At 44.4% G+C, this 17,924-nt stretch overlaps 1 protein-coding gene across 4 annotated transcripts in view; it reads left to right on the top strand.

The window, feature by feature from the left end:
* The first annotated feature begins 4,851 nt into the window (after positions 1-4,851).
* The window catches only part of KBTBD2 (kelch repeat and BTB domain containing 2), a 30,455-nt gene continuing 17,382 nt past the window's right edge, over positions 4,852-17,924 (top strand). The window contains exons 1-2 of one of the 4 annotated variants that reach the window (XM_055347524.1): positions 4,852-5,039; positions 9,348-9,609. The gene's annotated coding sequence lies outside the window, so the exon portion shown is untranslated. Of the gene's footprint in view, positions 5,040-9,347; positions 9,610-11,749; positions 11,890-12,609; positions 12,732-17,924 lie in introns of those variants that run through there. The other 3 variants (XM_031012979.3, XM_055347525.2, XM_031012978.3) reach the window with 3 other exon arrangements.

The raw sequence follows: 17,924 nt of genomic DNA, 5'->3' as shown, positions 1-17,924 counted from the left end.
AAAGAAGTGGCAAAATCTAAGTGGTCATATATTAGGCTGAACAAAGACAATTGTGGAAAAGTAACTAAAACAGGTAGGGAGACTGAAGGAAGATAAGAGGTACTTTAACAAGGTCTGTTTTTATAGAATGTACTTAGCCTGGACTCCCCGTCGCTGCTGATAAGAATGTTTTCTGCAGGCCAGGTGCGGTGGGTCATGCCTGTAATCCCAGCACTTTGGAAAGCCAAGACAGGCGGATCACCTGAGGTCAGGAGTTTGAGACCAGCCTGACCAACATGGAGAAACTCCATCTCTACTAAAAACACAAAATTAGCCGGGTGTGGTGGTGCATGCCTGTAATCCCAGCTACTCGGGAGAATGAGGCAGGAGGATCATTTGAACCCGGGAGGCAGAGGTTGCGGTGAGCCAAGATTGCACCATTGCACTCCAGCCTGGGCAACAAGAGTGAAACTGTGTCACACACACATACAAAAAAAATTTTTCTGCATCTGTTAAACAATATCTCCTCATTCTCCTCTCCCACCATTCCCTGGCAAGCACTATTCTACTTTTTTGTGGCTGTGAATTTCATTACTCTGCATACCTTATAAGTGCCTTATACAATGTGTACCTTATACAATGTTTGTCTTTTTGTGTTCCACTTATTTGACTCAGAATAATGTATTCACGGTTCAGGTTATAGCATATCATAATTTTCTCCTTTTAAAAGGCTGACTAATATTCCATTCCATTGGAGTAATGTTCCAATTTATATACATTTTGCTTATCCATTCATCCACGGACAGACATTTGCTTCTACCTTTTGGCTATTGTGAATAATGCTTCTATGAACATTGGTGTACAAATGTCTACTCAAATTGCTGCTTTCAATTCTTTTGGGTATCTACCTGTGAAAATTGATCATACAAACTGGGTCATTCTTGTCATATTCAACTAAAACAGAGTTGAGAGGCCAGGGAAAAAAAGCCCTTAGGGCACAAAACATTGCTCTAAGAATGTAATTCTCTGTAAGCTGGCTGCTGAAACTGCCTGAAACCAGTTTTATCTAATAGCTACTAAAACAGCCTGCTGCAATTCTGCGACTAATTTTACCCACCGCTGTCTCTCACTACTCAGAACTTGCCAGCTCCTCAAAACTTTACTAGTGCCAATGCACTTTCTCTCAAAAGAATACGTAATATTTCTCCTTTTTATAAAACCTCCAGCCTTCTCTTTCTTCTTTGGATGTAGCAAAAACCACTTGGTCTGTACATATGCCCTGAATTGCAATCCTTGCTTCCTACATAAAATGTTTTAAATTTAGAGATTTGTCTCTATTTTTTTAGGTCAACATACCTAGAAATGGAATTATTGGATAATATGGTAATTCTATGTTTAACATGTGAAAAAGAATATGATATTAAAAACTGTTTTTAATAAATGCTTACTATGTGCTAGGCACTTTGGTACACTGTCTTGAATCCTCATTCCTTCTTTTTTTTTTTTTTTGAGATGGAGTCTCCCTCTGTTGCCCAGGCTGGAATGCAGTAGCATGATCTCGGCTCACTACAACCTCCACCTCCCAGATTCAAGTGATTCTCCTGCCTCAGCCTCCCAAGTAGGTGGGCTTACAGGCGACTGCCACCACGCCCACCTAATTTTTTTTGTATTTTTAGTAGAGATGGCATTTCACCATGTTGGCCAGGCTGGTCTCGAACTCCTGACCTCAAGTGATCTGCCAACCTCTGCCTCCCAAAGTGCTGGGGTTACAGGCATGAGCTACCCGCACCCGGTCCTCATTCATTCAGCATAATATGACCAGGTTCAGATAGGTTAAATAACTTGCCAGAATCATATAGCTACTGAATGGCAGATTGAGGATAAAACTCAGTTTGGTGCTTATACACTTCCATTTCCTATGTGGGTCTCATGGTTTGATTGTCTTTGTGGGAAACATGGTTGGTGGTCTCATCTACTTCTTCCTTGCTGAGAGAACGAAGATGTTGTCCAGATTGAAGGAAAAAAAAAAAAAGGAATGTGCTCAGAGAAAGGGGAACTCTTTCCTCTCTCTCTCCCAACTAATGACTGGAGACCATAACAACAATCTCATTATCCTGGCCAAGAAGACATCAGGGGTACTCTGTTCGGGATTCTGAGAAATATTTGTCCTACCTGATTAGAAGAGAGAAGGGAGAAGAAAAATCACCCCCTTTTCCTTTCTGCTCATACTACTTAAACTATATTGCTGAGATAATATGGCAGTTCCTAAGATTTAAAGTGATGCTGGGAAGCAATTTGGTAGGAGGACAGAAGTCAGTAAAGCAGAGTGGTTAAGATCATAGACTCTGGGTGGGGCATAGAGGCTCACATCTGTAATTCCAGCATTATGGGAGGCTGAAGCCAGAGGGTTGCTTGAGGCCAGGGGTTCGAGACCAGCATGGGCAATGTAGTAAGATCCTATCTCTACAAAAAATTTTTAAAAATTACCTGGGTGTGGTGGCACATGCCTGTAGTCCCAGCCAATTGGGGAGCGGAGGCGGGAGGATCACTTGAGCCCGGGAGTTCGAGGCTGCAGTGAGCTGCAATCACACCACTGCACTCCAGCCTGGGCGACAGAGTGAGACCCTGTCTCAAAAAAAGAAAATGCAGACTGGGCAACATGGCGAGACCCCTCTCCACAAAAAAATACAAAAATTAGCTAGGCGTGGTGGTGCACCTGCAGTCCCAGCTACTCTGGGGGCTGAGGCAGGAGGATCACTTGAGCCTAGGAGGCAGAGTTTCCAGTGAGCTGAGATCGCGCCACTGCACTCCAGCCTGGGTGACAAAGTGAGACTCCGTCTCAAAAAAAAAAAAAAAAAGAAAGAAAGAAAATCATAGACTTGAATCACGCAGCCTAGCTTTGAATCTCAGGTCAGCTAATCTACTAGTGTTAAGAGGTGAAGCCTGCTGGGCTTCTGGATCGGGTGGGGACTTGGAGAACTTTTCCGTCCAGCTAAAAGATTGTAAATGCACCAATCAGTGCTCTGTGTCTAGCTAAAGGTATGTAAATGGACCAATCAGCACTCTGTAAAAACGGACCAGTCAGCACTCTGTAAAATGGACCAATCAGCGCTCTGTAAAATGGACCAATCAACAGGATGTGGGCAGGGCCAAAAAAAGGAATAAAAGCTGGCCAGAGGAGCCCACAGCGACACCCCGCTGGGTATTCTTCCACGCCGGGTATTCTTCCACACCGTGAAGGCTTTGTTTTTCTCCTCTTGGCAATAACTCTTGCTGCTACTCTCTCTTTGGGTGCACACTACCTTTATGAGCTGTAACACTCACTGCAGAGGTCTGCCCCTTCATTGCTGAAGTCAGTGAGACCACGAACCCACCAGAAGGAAGAAACTGCGGACACATGTGAACCACATCTGAACATCAGAAGGAACAAACTCCGGACACACCATCTTTAAGAACTGTAACATCATGAGGGTCCGCGGTTTCATTCTTGAAGTCAGCGAGACCAAGAACCCACCAGAAGGAACCAATTCCGGACACAGTGTGACCTAAAATGAGTTACTTAACCTCTTGGTGCCTCACTCAGTTTACTGGTGAAGTGGGGATAATAGCAAGCTCGTGTAGTTGTAAGGATCAGATAAGTGCTTTGTACATAATGAGCACTCACCAAATGTTAGCTATTTTTTGTTGTTGTGATAGGTACAAAACAAAAACCTAGGACATGCACACAGCAGCTGGCAGACATACAATCCTTGGCGTGGGACTTGAAATTACTAAAAGCCTAGCTTCCTTTCCCTCAAGAACACACACCACTCAGGTTGTATTTTGACCTTTTAAAACATTGCCACTTTTTGCTTCTTCTATACTATTCTTCATGTTATTGTTGTTGGTGGGCTGGTTCAGGTTCTTGATTTTGCTGCACAAAAGGATTTGGGGCTGGGCATGGTGGTTCACGCCTGTAATCCCAGCACTTTGGGAGGCGGAGGCGGGCGGATCACAAGGTCAGGAGATCGAGACCATCTTGGCTAACACGGTGAAACCTCATCTCTACTAAAAATACTAAAAATTAGCCAGGCATGGTGGCAAGCGCCTGTGGTCCAAGCTACTCGGGAGGCTGAGGCAGGAGAATGGCATGACCCCGGGAGGCGGAGCTTGCAGTGAGCTGAGATCGCGCCACTGCACTCCAGCCTGGGTGACAGAGCGAGACTAGTCAAAAAAAAAAAAAAAAAAAAAAAGATTTGGGCCTGGTGTGGGGGCTCACACCTGTAATCCTAGCACTTTGGGAGGCCAAGGCAGGAGGATTGCTTGAGCCCAGGAGTTCAAGACCAGCCTGGGCAACATAACTAGACCCTGTCTCTATTTGATAAAAATTTTCTTAAAAGAATTTGAAGAGTGAGTCCAAAGTAAGAGTAAGCAAAAAAGTTTATTGCAAAGCAAAAGTACACTCTGAGAGGCAGAGCAGGTTGCTCAAAGGGAGTGATAGCAGCTAGTGTCTTAAGAGGAATTCCTTTTATGGGCTCTGTACGTGAATATTTATAAAATACTGGTGAGGTCCGGTAGGCACAGGTGGACCCACAGTTGGAGCATGCACTAGGTCTCTATATGCTCCAACACACATCACATGTATCGTTAGCATATAAAATCTCCGCTAGGGGTGTGTTTTTTTACTATTAAAGTGAGGAAAAAGTTACTATAAGCTAAATCTTGAGCCTAGCTGCACATGCAAGACCCAGAGACATCCCTGGCCCTCGCTCTCAAGGCAAGAATTTGTAGCTAATAGCTTCCTGGGCTTTTGGTACTGATTGGTTGGAGATTGGGGAAGTTACATTAGGAATAAGGGAAGTCTGTTCTCTTTCCCTGGCTGTACTAGGTATCAGAAACTTGTAACCATGTGGCGGTCGGCTGGTATCCTGTAGAACTGCTTACCTTGCAAAAGAGGTGCTGACCCATGAGGGTGCTAGCAAAAGGAGACTGCTGCCAAAGGGGCCCACTGGGCTTCACACAAGAGGACAAGTCTGTATGGCCTCCTAACGTTACTTACCCAGCCTCGTTATCTTCCTAAAGTACGTATTATCTTCCTAAAATACAAAACTAATCATGTTCCTCTGATAGTTCCCCATTACCTTAGAATAGAGACCAAACTTACCACATGAGTTCTTTCATGATCTGTATCTATCCCTCACCTTCTTCTCCAGATGTCCTGCCATTCCTTCATATGTACTCCATGTTGCAGGCATGGCCAACAACCTCATTCACTCAACAAATATTAACAAGTACCTAGACAGAAACTGTAAAACTAGTGAGTCAACAGGATATAAAATTGGTTTCTGCCTTCAGGGAGCTTACCTCATAAAAACATTTAATTATTATATAATCATGATAAGGGCAATGACATAAAAGTACTGTGTGTAATAAAAACATACAATGATAAAACTTACCAGAGCTCATTTAAGCCTCTGTATCATGATCCCTGTATGTTCTGCTGGTTCTCTTTTTCCACCTAGACTGTTTCCCTTTTCCTGAAAATCCTTTCTTGATCTACTTGTTCTTCTTCTGTGCTCTCATAATACCCTGTGCATATTGCTTTCAAATAATGTATCCCACTGTTGGTTTGCTTGGGTCTTTCCTTCCAACACACCCATTCCTCTATGGGTCTCTTATCTCTATATCCCAGGGTATTTATTGAATAAATAATGTCCATTTTTTTGACTTTTTAACTTTTTTTTTTTTTTGAGACACTCGTGTTCTGTCATCCAGGCTGGAGTGCAGTGGTGTGATCTCAGCTCATTGCAACCTCTGCCTCCCAGGTTCAAGTCATCCTCCTACCTCAACCTCCTGAGTAGCTTGGGACTGCAGGTGCATGCCACCACAACTGGCTAATTTTTGTATTTTGTGTAGAGACGGGGATTCCCCATGTTGCCCAAGCTGGTCTTGAGCTCCTGGGCTCAAGTGATCCTCCCACCTGGGCCTCCCAAAGTGCTGGGATTACAGGATTACTTTTTTTTTTTTTTTTTTTTTGAGACGGAGTCTCACTCTGTCGCCCAGGCTGTAGTACACTGGCACGATCTCAGCTTATTGCAAGCTCTGCCTCCTGGGTTCCTGCCATTCTCTACAGGATTACTTTTTATCTTGACTTCAGCATAAGACTCACAAGAAGTAGCAAAAATAGTACAGTGAGTTGCCTGTGTACCCATCTTCCAGCTTCCCCCAATGTAACATCTTATAAACTATAGTACCTTATCCATAAAGAAGGCTCTGGAGAAGCAAAAGAAAAGAAAATAACAACAATAAAAAGAAACTCCAAAAACTATAGTACCTTATCCAAATTAGGAAATTGACACTGGCACATTGCAATTAACTAGACTCGGATCTTACTGGATTTGATTTTTTTTTTTTTTTTTTGCCAAAACTTTGTTATTTACTAGGCTTGAATCTGAATTTTTTGAGGAAAAAAAAAAAAAGCCAAGCATGGTGGCTCACGCCTGTAATCTCAGCACTTTGGGAAGCGAAGGCAGACAGATCACTTGACCCCATGAGTTTGAGGCCAGACTGGGCAACACGTCAAACATCATCTCCACAAAAAATACAAAAATTAGCCAGACATAGTGGCGGGTGCCTGTAGTCCCACGTAGTCGGGAGGCTGAGGTTGGAGGATCACCTGAGCCCAGGGAAGTCAAGGCTGCAGTGAGCCGTGACCATGCTACTGCACTCCAGCCTGGATGACAAGAGTGTGACCCTGTCTGGGAAGAAAAGCTGGCCAGGCCCAGAGGCTCATGCCTGTAATCCCAGCATTTTGGGAGGCTGAGGCAGGATCTTACTGGATTTCATTATTTTTTGTATGAACTAATTTCTTGCTGTGTATTATATATTAAACATATATATGTGTATTCTATAAAATTTTATTATATGTTATGGTTTGAATATTTGTACCCTCCAAATCTCATGTTGAAATGTGATCTCTAGTGTTAGAGTTGGGGCCTGGTGGGAGATGTTTGAGTCATGGAGATGGCTCCTCATGAAGGGCTGGGTGCCCTCCCATTATAACGAGTTCATGTGAGAGTAGGTTGTTTAAAAGAGCCTAGCACCTCCTCCCCTCTCTCACCATGTGATGCGCTGGCTCCCTTTTTGCCTTCCACCATGACTGTAAGCTTCCTGAGGCCCTCACCAGAAGCAGATGCCTGCACTATGCTTCATGTGCAGTCTGCAGAACCATGAGCCAAAATAAGCCTCTTTTTAAAATAAATTACCCAGTCTCAGGTATTCCTTTATAACAACACAAAACTGACTAACAAATATGTATACATTTACACATAGTCAAGATACACAACTATTCTGTTACCACAAAGAACTCCCTGTGCTACTCACTAATAATGATGTCCATTGTAACTGGATTTTCTCTGTATCATTACAGGGAAGATATACTGCATATTAGCTCTGCATTGCACTCCCCCCCTCAGACAGGCTCCTGATAACATTCTCCCACAAATCCAAGATTTTTAAGTCGGTTAAAATAGTGTTAAAAAAAATTCTGGGCTGGACACGGTGGCTCACGCCTGTAATCCCAGCACTTTGGAAGGCCGAGGCGGGTGGATCATGAGGTCAAGAGATGGAGACCATCCTGGCCAATATGGTGAAACCCTGTCTCTACTAAAAATAAAAACTTAGCTGGGTATGGTGGTGCGTGCCTGTAGTCCCAGCTACTCCGGAGGCTGAGGCAAGAGAATAGCTTGAACCCAGGAATCAGAGGTTGCAGTGAGCTGAGATCGTGCCACTGCACTCCAGCCTGGCGACAGAGCAAGGCTCCATCTCAAAAAGAAAAAAAAAAATTCTGACAAACTAAATTTAATAGAGTTTAAATGAGCAAAGAACAATTCACGAATCAAGCTGCCTTCAGAACTAGAAGACGGGCTGAGAGCAGTGGGTCATGCCTGTAGTCCCCGTACTTTGCGAGGCCAAGACAGGAGGATCACCTAAGGCCAGGAGTTTGAGACCAGGCTGGCCAACATAGTGAAATCCCATCTCTATGCTGCCTGTGATTGGCTGAAGCTCAGCTGCTGTGATTGGCTGAGACTCAGCTGTTACAAAAACATATACTCCTAGTTAGGCTTTCAGTTTCTTCCTATACTGTTAGGCTGAGGTCATTATGTAGGGACTCAAGGTTGGAGGCATGCTCAAGGCAAATTTAGTTTAACAATATTAAAATTAACTTTAATTGTATCTTATCTCATCAATTACAATCTTAAATGATTATGATTTGTAAGTCAGAAATAAACACTTAATTTTAGAAAATTTTTAGTCATATATTTCTTTTTTTTTTCTTTTTTTTGAGATGGAGTTTAAGTCTTTTTGCCCAGGTTGGAGTGCAATGGCACGATCTCGGCTCACTGCAACCTCCACCTCCCGGGTTCAAGTGATTCTACTGCCTCAGCCTCCCGAGTAGCTGGGATTACAAGTGCCGACCACCACGGCCAGCTAATTTTTGTATTTTTAGTAGAGATGGGGTTTCACCATGTTGGCCAGGCTGGTCTCAAACTCCTGACATCAGGTGATCCCTCCACCTCGGCCTCCCAAAGTGCTGGGATTACAGGCGTGAACCACCTGTGCCCGGCTGCATGTTTATTTTTCTAGGAATCATTACTATATTCTTTCTGTTCTAGAATCATAACAATGTTTAAAGTACAGTTTTAGGATGATACTTTTTGTTGCCATCAGTTGAAAGGAAAGATGACTTATTAATAATTAAAAGGAAAGATGCCTTGTTAATGGAAAAGGGTTGCATGAAATAATGTTTTGGATACGGATCACAAGAGAGATGTTGTACCTTCCAAAAGAGTTTGTGTAACTGCTAGAAAATACTGATGTATGACTCCCTAAAATGGACACTGGAACTTGCTGTGATCACTCAGAGCCTTCTAAGCTCAGAGACAAGATCTCTAAGGGAATTAAGATGGTGTTTTAGGTGGACCATCAAATTAACGATGCCAAGAACCTACAGTTATTCTAAGATGGCAGCTGCAAAAGGAAAGCTGAACGGGAGTCACCCTCCCGACTGCACCAGTCCCTTCTTCCTCGTTGTTCCAGTCCCCTGTGAGACTGTTTAAGGGGATGGGAACCTTGAGATAAGGGATGGCAAACAACTACAACTATTTGAGTATAAATGTTCAACCTGTTCTTTTCCCAGTTAAGATAACACACCAAAGCGATTGGCCTTTTTTGAAACCTAGGAACATCAATCCATCCTAACAGCTCTCAGGGTTTTAAGTGTTAAAGAAGGATGCTTTAAATATTAACTAACTAGCCGACTGCTATTTGTCTGACTTGTCTGACCCAATATCCATTCCCAGTGTTTTTCTCTTTTGTAATCTTTATAGGTGGCCAAATTACAATTCTAGACAATGAGATGTTTGTGGAAGTCTGCTGAGTTTGGGAGATGTAGTATCCTGAGAAAGCTTTCACTTTCCTGAAGAAAAAAAAGACCATGGATGGTGGAAGCCACCCCCTTTCCCCTCTTCCTGCCTTGAACAAAGGTGCGAAGGCTAAAACTGCTGCAGCCATATTGCAACCATGAAGTCAATGTCAAGAGAATCACAGAAATGATGGCCCTGCTGTTCTTAAGCTATTGAACCAACAAAGGTAACTGCCTACCTGTAGATTTGAGGTCTTGTTTAAGCTATTATAATGGAATCTTTTCGAAAAAAATGTGGTCCCAAATGCATTCCTAACTGTACAGCCATTAAAAGGACACCTTTTAGTCCTCTCTTTCATCCTCACAATTCATTACTCCTCTTATAGTCACTGATAACACCGTCTAATCACCCTAACTAAAAAACTCAGTTATCCTTGATTTCTTATTTCCCCTCATCCTCTAGGTAATCAAGTCTTATTTATCATAGCTGGCTAGTTTTCAAATTTATCTCTGCTTCTCCGTTCTCACTGACACTGTTAGTTTGGACTTCCTCTCCAACTCATGTCTGGACTGCATGAACAGCGTCCTAACTAGTATCCCTGCTTCCAGTCTGCTATCTACCATGCTTTAGAATTTTTTCTCTAAAATCTTATCAAGATATTCTCCTGCTTAAAAATCTTAAGTGGCTTTTTGTTGCCCACAGGATGAATCATGAGCTCCTTGCCACAGGTATCATTTGTTGTTGTTGTCTGCATGTTTAGACCGCATCTCTCATATCCAATCTGGCACAAAGTAGGTGCTCAAGTGTGTGTTAAATGACTTTAATCTTTTGTATAGCTTGTTTGATATCATACCACTTAACTATTTAATTAGAGTAAGTACAGTGGTAGCATGCTGGAAACTCAATAAAGATTTGTTGAATGTAGTTTCCAGATTCTACAGTAAAACAATCCTTTATCAGTAGTTCCTGATAACACGCATCTTGGTGTGCATTCAGTTGATCTAGCCTAGTTTACAGGAAGAGGCTCCCTTCAGTAATGTACTGTATGGCCTTTCAGATTATAATTAGTCATCTATATTTTCTAGATTGGGCTTGTGCCAAGACTGTAGGTTAGGAAGGTAGGTGGAGTCTGTGTGGGCATTTCTGACAATTTTTTGATCCACGAATAGCTCCTAGCAAATTTACAGCCTGCCTGCCAGCAAGCTGTGCCAAGTTAACTAAAACAGTACGGGCCACAGCCATTAGCTGCTGCTACAAACGCTTCGCTTTGCGAAGCAACGCTGAAGGCGCTCTTTTGGAACTCGGGGGGTTGGGGGGAGGTGCAGCCGCCGCATTGCAGCACACAACGGAAGGCTTCAGACGCTGGAGCTGCCGTCCGCACCCAGATGTCTCTCTCTCCCTTTTCCCCTAACCTCCCCCAAGTGCGGGCCCTTTTGGGTGCTGCTCTGAGTTCTTCCTTGGCCTTGGGAAAAGCCGAAGCGGCTCTGGAGAGAGGAGGGCATGGTTTGGAGAAGAGGTGCTGCGGCAACAAAGCGACCCGCCCAACGCCTCCTCAACTTTCTCCTGCCCCCGGTCTGGTATTGTTTAGTCCTACTCATTCCCACTTTCCGAGCCAGCCTGCAAAAATCTGTATTTCAGGGGAAATTCCAAGGGATAAAACACCTCCTTCAGCATAACAATTGGTGTTTTGCTCTCTCGATTTCCTAGCAATGAACTTGCCGGGCCTCTCCATCCGCCCGTCTAGGCCCAAGGCCTTGGCCGCCGCGGCTCCTCGGAGCGCCCCTCTGCCGCGCACGCGCCCCTCGAGGGCTCTCCCATGACCTTTCCCGGGAACCCCCTTCAATTACGCTTCCCGTCACCTCGCGCCGCCCCCGCCCTTCCTGCTCTTTCCGTTTCCTCTTTCGCGCCTGCGCGGCCCCAAGTGTTTTGGCTTTCCGGTGGCATCCGGCAGAGGAAAAGGGCGGGGGCAGCTAGAGTAAGGGAGGGGCGGGGGACGGTCGCGAGGACCCGGGAAACTGCAAAACTGCCGCTGGTGCCGACAAGCGCGCGCGCGCGAGGCGGGAGGGCGGCGTGGCGAGGGCGGGCGCCGTAGGCTAGCCAGCAGTCCACTGCGCGCGCGTTCCCGGGCCGCGGGCGGGGGCGGGGGCGGGGGCGGGGGCGGGGGCGGCGGGCCCGGCGTCTCGCGGCCCCGGACTGACAAGGCGGCGCGGGCGGGCGGCGCGGCTCCCGGGGGAGGAGTCTGGCGGTGGTCGGGCCCTGAGGAGCGTGCGGCGGCGCCCGCAGAGGACGCTGCTTTCCGCGCTGGACGGACCAAGCGAGGGAGGGTGCGAGGGGAAACCGGAAGGAAGAGGCGGCGGCGCCAGCCTTCCTCGGCCGGAGGCGGAGGCGAGACCCCAGGCGAGGCCGCGGCGGGAGGGCCACGCCCCCGCCGCCGCGCCGGAGGGGCCCAGTGTGGACGGGGCCGCCGGCTGGACCGGATCCCACACCTCAGGACCGAGGGACGCGGGTGAGCAGGCGACAGTAGCGCCAGGCGGGCTGGGAGCCCGCGGCGACCTGTGGAGGGGCCGGGGAGGAGGGCTGTGGCGGGAGGGGGCTCGGTCCTTTGTGGCTCGGCGGGTGGCAGGCGGCGGCCGCGGCATCTTTCAAACCCGAGACGCTTCCGCCGCGGGCGAGGGAGGGGCGCGGGCGGCCGGCGCCGCCCTCCGCACCCCGCGGCGGCCCCAGGGCGGCGGAGCTCCGGGCAGGTCCGCGGGGGAGGGGCGGCCCGGTACGCCGCTCGCTGGGCGTTTCCGGCCCCGGCACCGGGCGCCTCGGCGCCCGCGGGGCTCCCGGGCGGCGCCTTGGCCTCGGCTCGCGCCCGCCCTTACCGAAGTAAAGCTGTTTCCCTTAAAGACTCGCGACGTGTTCGCGACATGGTGGGCCGAAGGAGGACACCCCCTTCCTTCTGTATTCTCCCCCCCCCCCCCCCCCCGTACATCTGAACTAACCAAGAGAGGTCTGGACGAACAGAGCTCCTGTTATGGTCTATATCGACTTAAAAAAGCAAGCAGAAACTGCCCTTTGAAACGGAAAATTGTGTACGTGTTTACTTTGTGAAATCTTTAACTTCCTTGAATTCGACCACCTCCCTGTCCCTACGGATTGAATAACCGGGGAATAGAAAAATCGCTTAGTTTGGTGTGGGGCGGTTATTTTGAGTTAACATCTTTTTTTCCCCTGGGCTTAGCTATCTAAGAACTCTTTACCTGCCTCAAAAGGTAGAGGAGCGTCCATTCCACGGGCTACCACGGTGACCCCTTCCAGTGGAAATAGGAAAAGAATTCAGAATACAAAATGAACTTTAAAAGGGTATGTTTGTGTGAACTATCTTCTGTGTCAATTAGCCTTATGAAGACGTAGGAGACAGGACTGGTCACGTGTTGTTTATACTTGAATCTGTACGTCGGGCTCACAGCATTTAGGCATTCAGAAACGAAACCCTGTCAACGCTGTGCACTGACCAAAATGATATTTTCTTTTATCGAGGCAACTAATTAACAGGGATCTTCCCCCTCTTCCCTCTGAGTTGTACATTTTTGCCGAATTTGAGTAGTATGGGTCTTAGATCTCTTGTAATTGTGAATGACTTAGTTTGGTTAACCTTTGATAAGGACTTTTTTCCCCGACTTTTTTGTCTGATCTAAAGTAAATTGAAAAGCCAGTCGGTTGTTTTCTAATCTCGATGATGTGGAATTTTGCTATTCTTTCCATCTGGCTGATAACTAATGTTAAGCTTATTTCTTCACTTTGATCTTCTGTTGGCTTAGTGTTTATTGAAGCCCTTTTAGGTTGGGGCCTGGAATCCTCAAGAGTTGTTTTCTGTCAGTAACTCTGGAGTGCTGTGGCCTTTCTGTTGAGCATGCTCTGTAGTCCACACGTTTCCACATAGTGGTGTTTTCTTTGCACATAGTTTTGTAGGAAGACTTTATGAGTGCTATAACTCTACTCCCCTTTTTGCTCTCATAAGAAACATTATAAAATGTTAACTTATGTTATTCACGGGGCATGTAAGGAGATGGGAAGGAATAGAGGTATCAGTACATATGTCCATGCTCCTCCATAGATTTTCTTCTGGTTGGTAGAAATGTTGAGCTTTTCATTCCTAAACATTGAACATTGAATGTGCAAGGTGAATTCCTAGAAACTTGAATGCAGTCTTAAAAGCCAAATGATAACATTGGTTTTTCCAAAGATGTTACACATTTAGAAAAGAGTCCCCCTTCCCCTCTTCTCTTTGCCCACATTCCTAAGACAAGTAAGGCCAGGAAAAAGGATTGGTCCTGGTGTCATAAAATATGAGTGAAAATTTCAAAGTCCTTTGTTAGCTTAATCTTTTCAGTTTTGTAGAGTTTGAATAGACCAAGTGATACTTAAATAACTCAGTATTAGAAATGACAGGTTGATCTCAAGTAATTTTTTTTTTTTTTTGAGACAGTCTCACTCTTGTCACTCAGGCTGGTGTGCAGTGTCACGATCTCGGCTCACTGCAACCTCCGCCTTCAGGGTTCAAGTGATTCTCCTGCTTCAGCCTCCTGAGTAGCTGGGATTACAGGCGCGCCCCACCAGGCCTGGCTAATTTTTGTATTTTTAGTAGAGATGAGGGTTCACCATGTTGGTCAGGCTGGTCTCGAGCTCCTGACCTCGTGATCCCCTCACCTCGGCCTTTCAAATTGCTGGGATTACAGGCGTGAGCTACCGCATACGGCCGATCTCAAGTAATTTTTTTTTTTTAAGAGACGGAGTCTCGCTGTGTCGCCCAGGCTGGAGTGCGGTGGCGCGATCTTGGCTCACTGCAAGCTCCGCCTCCCGGGTTCACGCCATTCTCCTGCCTCAGCCTCCTGAGTAGCCCACGCCTGGCTAATTTTTGTATTTTTAGTAGAGATGGGGTTTCACCGTGTTAGCCAGGATGGTCTCGATCTCCTGACCTGGTGATCCGCCCGCCTCGGCCTCCCAAAGTGCTGGGATTTACTGGTGTGAGCCATTGCGCCTGGCCACCTTTCCCCAGCTTTCTTAAGTCACTGCGCAGAGGTGAGAGGAAAAAGGAAAAGTGATATCCAAAATAAAAGGACATAGTATACTCATATAATTATTGTATCGCAGGTGGCATTGCTTTTATGTTCTTGTTTAATTTTTTAAAACTGAGATAACTTGTTAATCATAATATAGTACAGCTTGTACTTGTGACCTGAATTTACTTAGGGTGCTGAGCGTAATTAACCTGATGGAGCCATGTCATCTATCAGTATGGTTGGAAAGAGAGAACAGACCTAAGCTCTGAATGTGACTAGAGCAGAGGAAGCTATGCTGAAAATTTTTTTTTTTTTTTTGGGACGGAGTCTCGCTGTGTCGCCCAGGCTGGAGTGCAGTGGTGCGATCTCGGCTCACTGCAAGTATGCTGAAATTTTTAAAACTTGATAGATTCTTCAAAAGGCCAGGTTTTTGTTTTTTTGGTTTTTTTGTTTTTTTTGGTTTTTTAATTGATGCCTGTCACAACTCCAGAAAATTCTGTTTGTGTAGCAGTTGACAATCTAAAAAACAAATGGTCTTTTCCAGACATTCTCAACTATCGTGGTTGTTTTGATAACTTGAAAGCAAACTGTTTCTAGCACCCATCTCTTGTCCTTCCTAAGGAGAAAACTATCTCATTGAAATAAAGAAAGGCTTGTTTTATTTATGACTGGTGCCTTTCTGGACTCTCATTTAGTTTTTTACACTGACATCAGCCTCCTCAAGATTGGTCGTCTTTTAAGCACTAGTTTGTTTCATTATTTGTACCATCAAAATATGTGAGAAAAGGAAAAAAAAGGAAAAATTATCTTAATATTTTAGAACACTGAATTCAGATTTCAAATGTCAAATGTTTGCAAAAAAGTCCCAATATTCTCTGAAAACATTGGATTTCTCTTATGTAAAATACCATTTAGACAGAATGAAAAAAGAGAACTGTATTTGGAGTGCTGAGACCTTGAAATTGGAATCTTCGGACCTGGTGTAGGTGGGGAATCCAGGAGTTGGGAAAGTGCTGCAAAAGCTTCATCAGTGGGTGGGTTAATAAAAATAATTTCGAATATCTATGTAGTAGTGCTGTGTGTCAGGTACTGAACCAAGTATGAAATGTAATCCCAGAACAATTCATTGAGAAGAGAGTTCTACTTTTAACTACATTTTATAGATGAGCAAACTGAGGCATAGAGAATAAATAACTTAAAAAGGGCCACACAGCTATTAAGTTGCAGAACTGGGGCTTTAACCCAAGTAGTTTGGGTTTGTAGTCAGTTATTTTTCAATGGTTGACCTCCATGGAGAATGCCTTGGATCTTTTCCAACAAAAATTTTTAATCTTCTCTATTGACATTTGTAGCATTGGGAGATGCAGCACTCCCTAAGTTAGTAATGTACAATTTGAACGTGCTTCCTACAGGTGAATGATTTATAGCCGCACTGCCCTTCCTGGAGGGAGACCTATCATTCCTTCATTCCTACTATATAATTTATTTTATTTTTAGTTGGCAAATAATTGTATGTATTTGTGGACTACAATGTGATGTTTCAATCTGTGTACACATTGAGGAATGATTAAATCAGGCTATTTACATCTGTCACCTCATCTACTTATTTTTTTTTGTGGTGAGAACATTTAGAATATTTAGCAGTTTTGAAATACACAGTATATTATTGTTAACTGCGATCATCAACCTGCTGTGTAACAGATCACTAACACTTATTCCTCCTGTCCAATGGAAACTTTGTACCTGCTACTGTGCTTACTGTAGCAGGCCTTGCTAGCAGCCTCCTTCCCATCTTTTTATCCTTTCTTCCTTTTTCATCCACAGCTCAGTTAATTGCTGATTGGTTTCTTTATCACATTCAATAGTTCTTTAATCCTTTATTCGTTCCTCAGTCTCTGTATTCTGCCTGGTTAACATTGGAAAAGCTTGCTTTGCTTCTATTTGTGTTTCCAGGCTACTCAGTGGGAGGATGCTACAAAGTACACACCTCTAGGAATGAAAATTTGATTTCAAAGTGAAATTAGACATCTATCCCCCCTCATTGTCTCCTCCCAAAAAGCCAAAACACTGCCATCAACCTCTGAAATCTTTAAAAGTATTTGGGATTTTTAAAAAATTTCAACATTTCATACTTTTAATCTTGGTTCCTTATCCTTTAATATTAATAATCAGAATCTGTAAAACAATTTCATGGTCACTTATCTCTTTATGAGTATTAAAGTAGTATTTACTTTGTAAATTTTCTTTGCTGATAGACTTTCGGGCATGTTTTGCTGCTTATAGTGAGAAGTTAAACATCTTTTTAATACTGTTATTTTATAGGAAAGTTAAGTGAGGAATTCAGACAACCAACTTAAATTTGTTGAATAGAAACACAGTTGTCTCTTGGTTTCAGTGGGAGAATAGTTCCTAGGTCCCCTTGGGATAGGAAAATCCAAGGACACTCAGGTCTCTGATATAAAATGCCGTAGTATTTTCGATAACTTGTGCATATCCTCCCAATACTTTAAGTCATCTCTAGAAATAATATTTTGTGGGAAGAGTTTCAGATTTTTAAGTAGAATTGTATATGTTACTGTCGATTGCTAACTGATTTAATCCTGACAATCATTTAGTAACAATGTTTCGAAACTTTTATGTGTTGGAATTCACTCAGAACCTCGGAGACTTGGGCATCCTAGAGAAAATGTATTAGAAGCATTTGTTTTCAATCAGTTTATAAATTTTTGACTTCTGTAGGTAGTCTTCGGATTTAAAAATAAATAGGACTTTGTCCTGTAATAATTCGTAGAAAGTCAGTGGGTAGAGGCCGGACGTGGTGGCTCATGCCTGTAATCCCAGCACTTTGGGAGGCTGAGGCAGGCAGATCACCTGAGGTCAAGAGTTTGAGACCAGCTTGGCCAACGTGGTGAAACCCCATCTCTACTAAAAATGGGAAAAATTAGCCGGACATGGTGGTGCGTGCCTGTAATCCCAGGTATTTAGGAGGCTGAGGCAGGAGAATTGCTTGAACCCGGGAGGTGGAGGTGGCAGTGACTGTAGATCACACCATTGCACTCCAGCCTGGGCGACAGAGCGAGACTCCGTCTTTAAAAAAAAAAAAAAAAAAAAAAAAAGTGTGTAGACAGTGGAGGAGAGGATTTCATCCTGTGTATAACATTTTAACCTTATCTTTGCCATTCTCTGCGATCAAGCAAATCAGTCAAAAACACTGAATTGAGCACAGGACTTAAAAGAAGGAGTAAGAATATGTACACTTCTTATGTCAAAGTACATTGCACTTTATTAAGATTGTGAATTTCATTATATTGTGTTTGCATGACTCCAATTTAATTCTTATGCTGGTTAGCATTTTTTACTATGGAATATATTCTAATGATCAGTGTTAGAATATAGGACTTTCTTACTAATCTGGAAGCACCTGATACCAGGAATTGTGGCTTGTAACAGGGATTTCCCAAAGTAATTTAAGTGTTTCTGAATAGCTTTTTCT

This window comes from Gorilla gorilla, chromosome 6 (genome assembly GCF_029281585.2).
Source record: "Gorilla gorilla gorilla isolate KB3781 chromosome 6, NHGRI_mGorGor1-v2.1_pri, whole genome shotgun sequence".
Classification (NCBI taxonomy): domain Eukaryota; kingdom Metazoa; phylum Chordata; class Mammalia; order Primates; family Hominidae; genus Gorilla; species Gorilla gorilla.
Note: the sequence above shows the minus strand (reverse complement) of the source record. Positions and strands in the feature narration are given on the sequence as shown.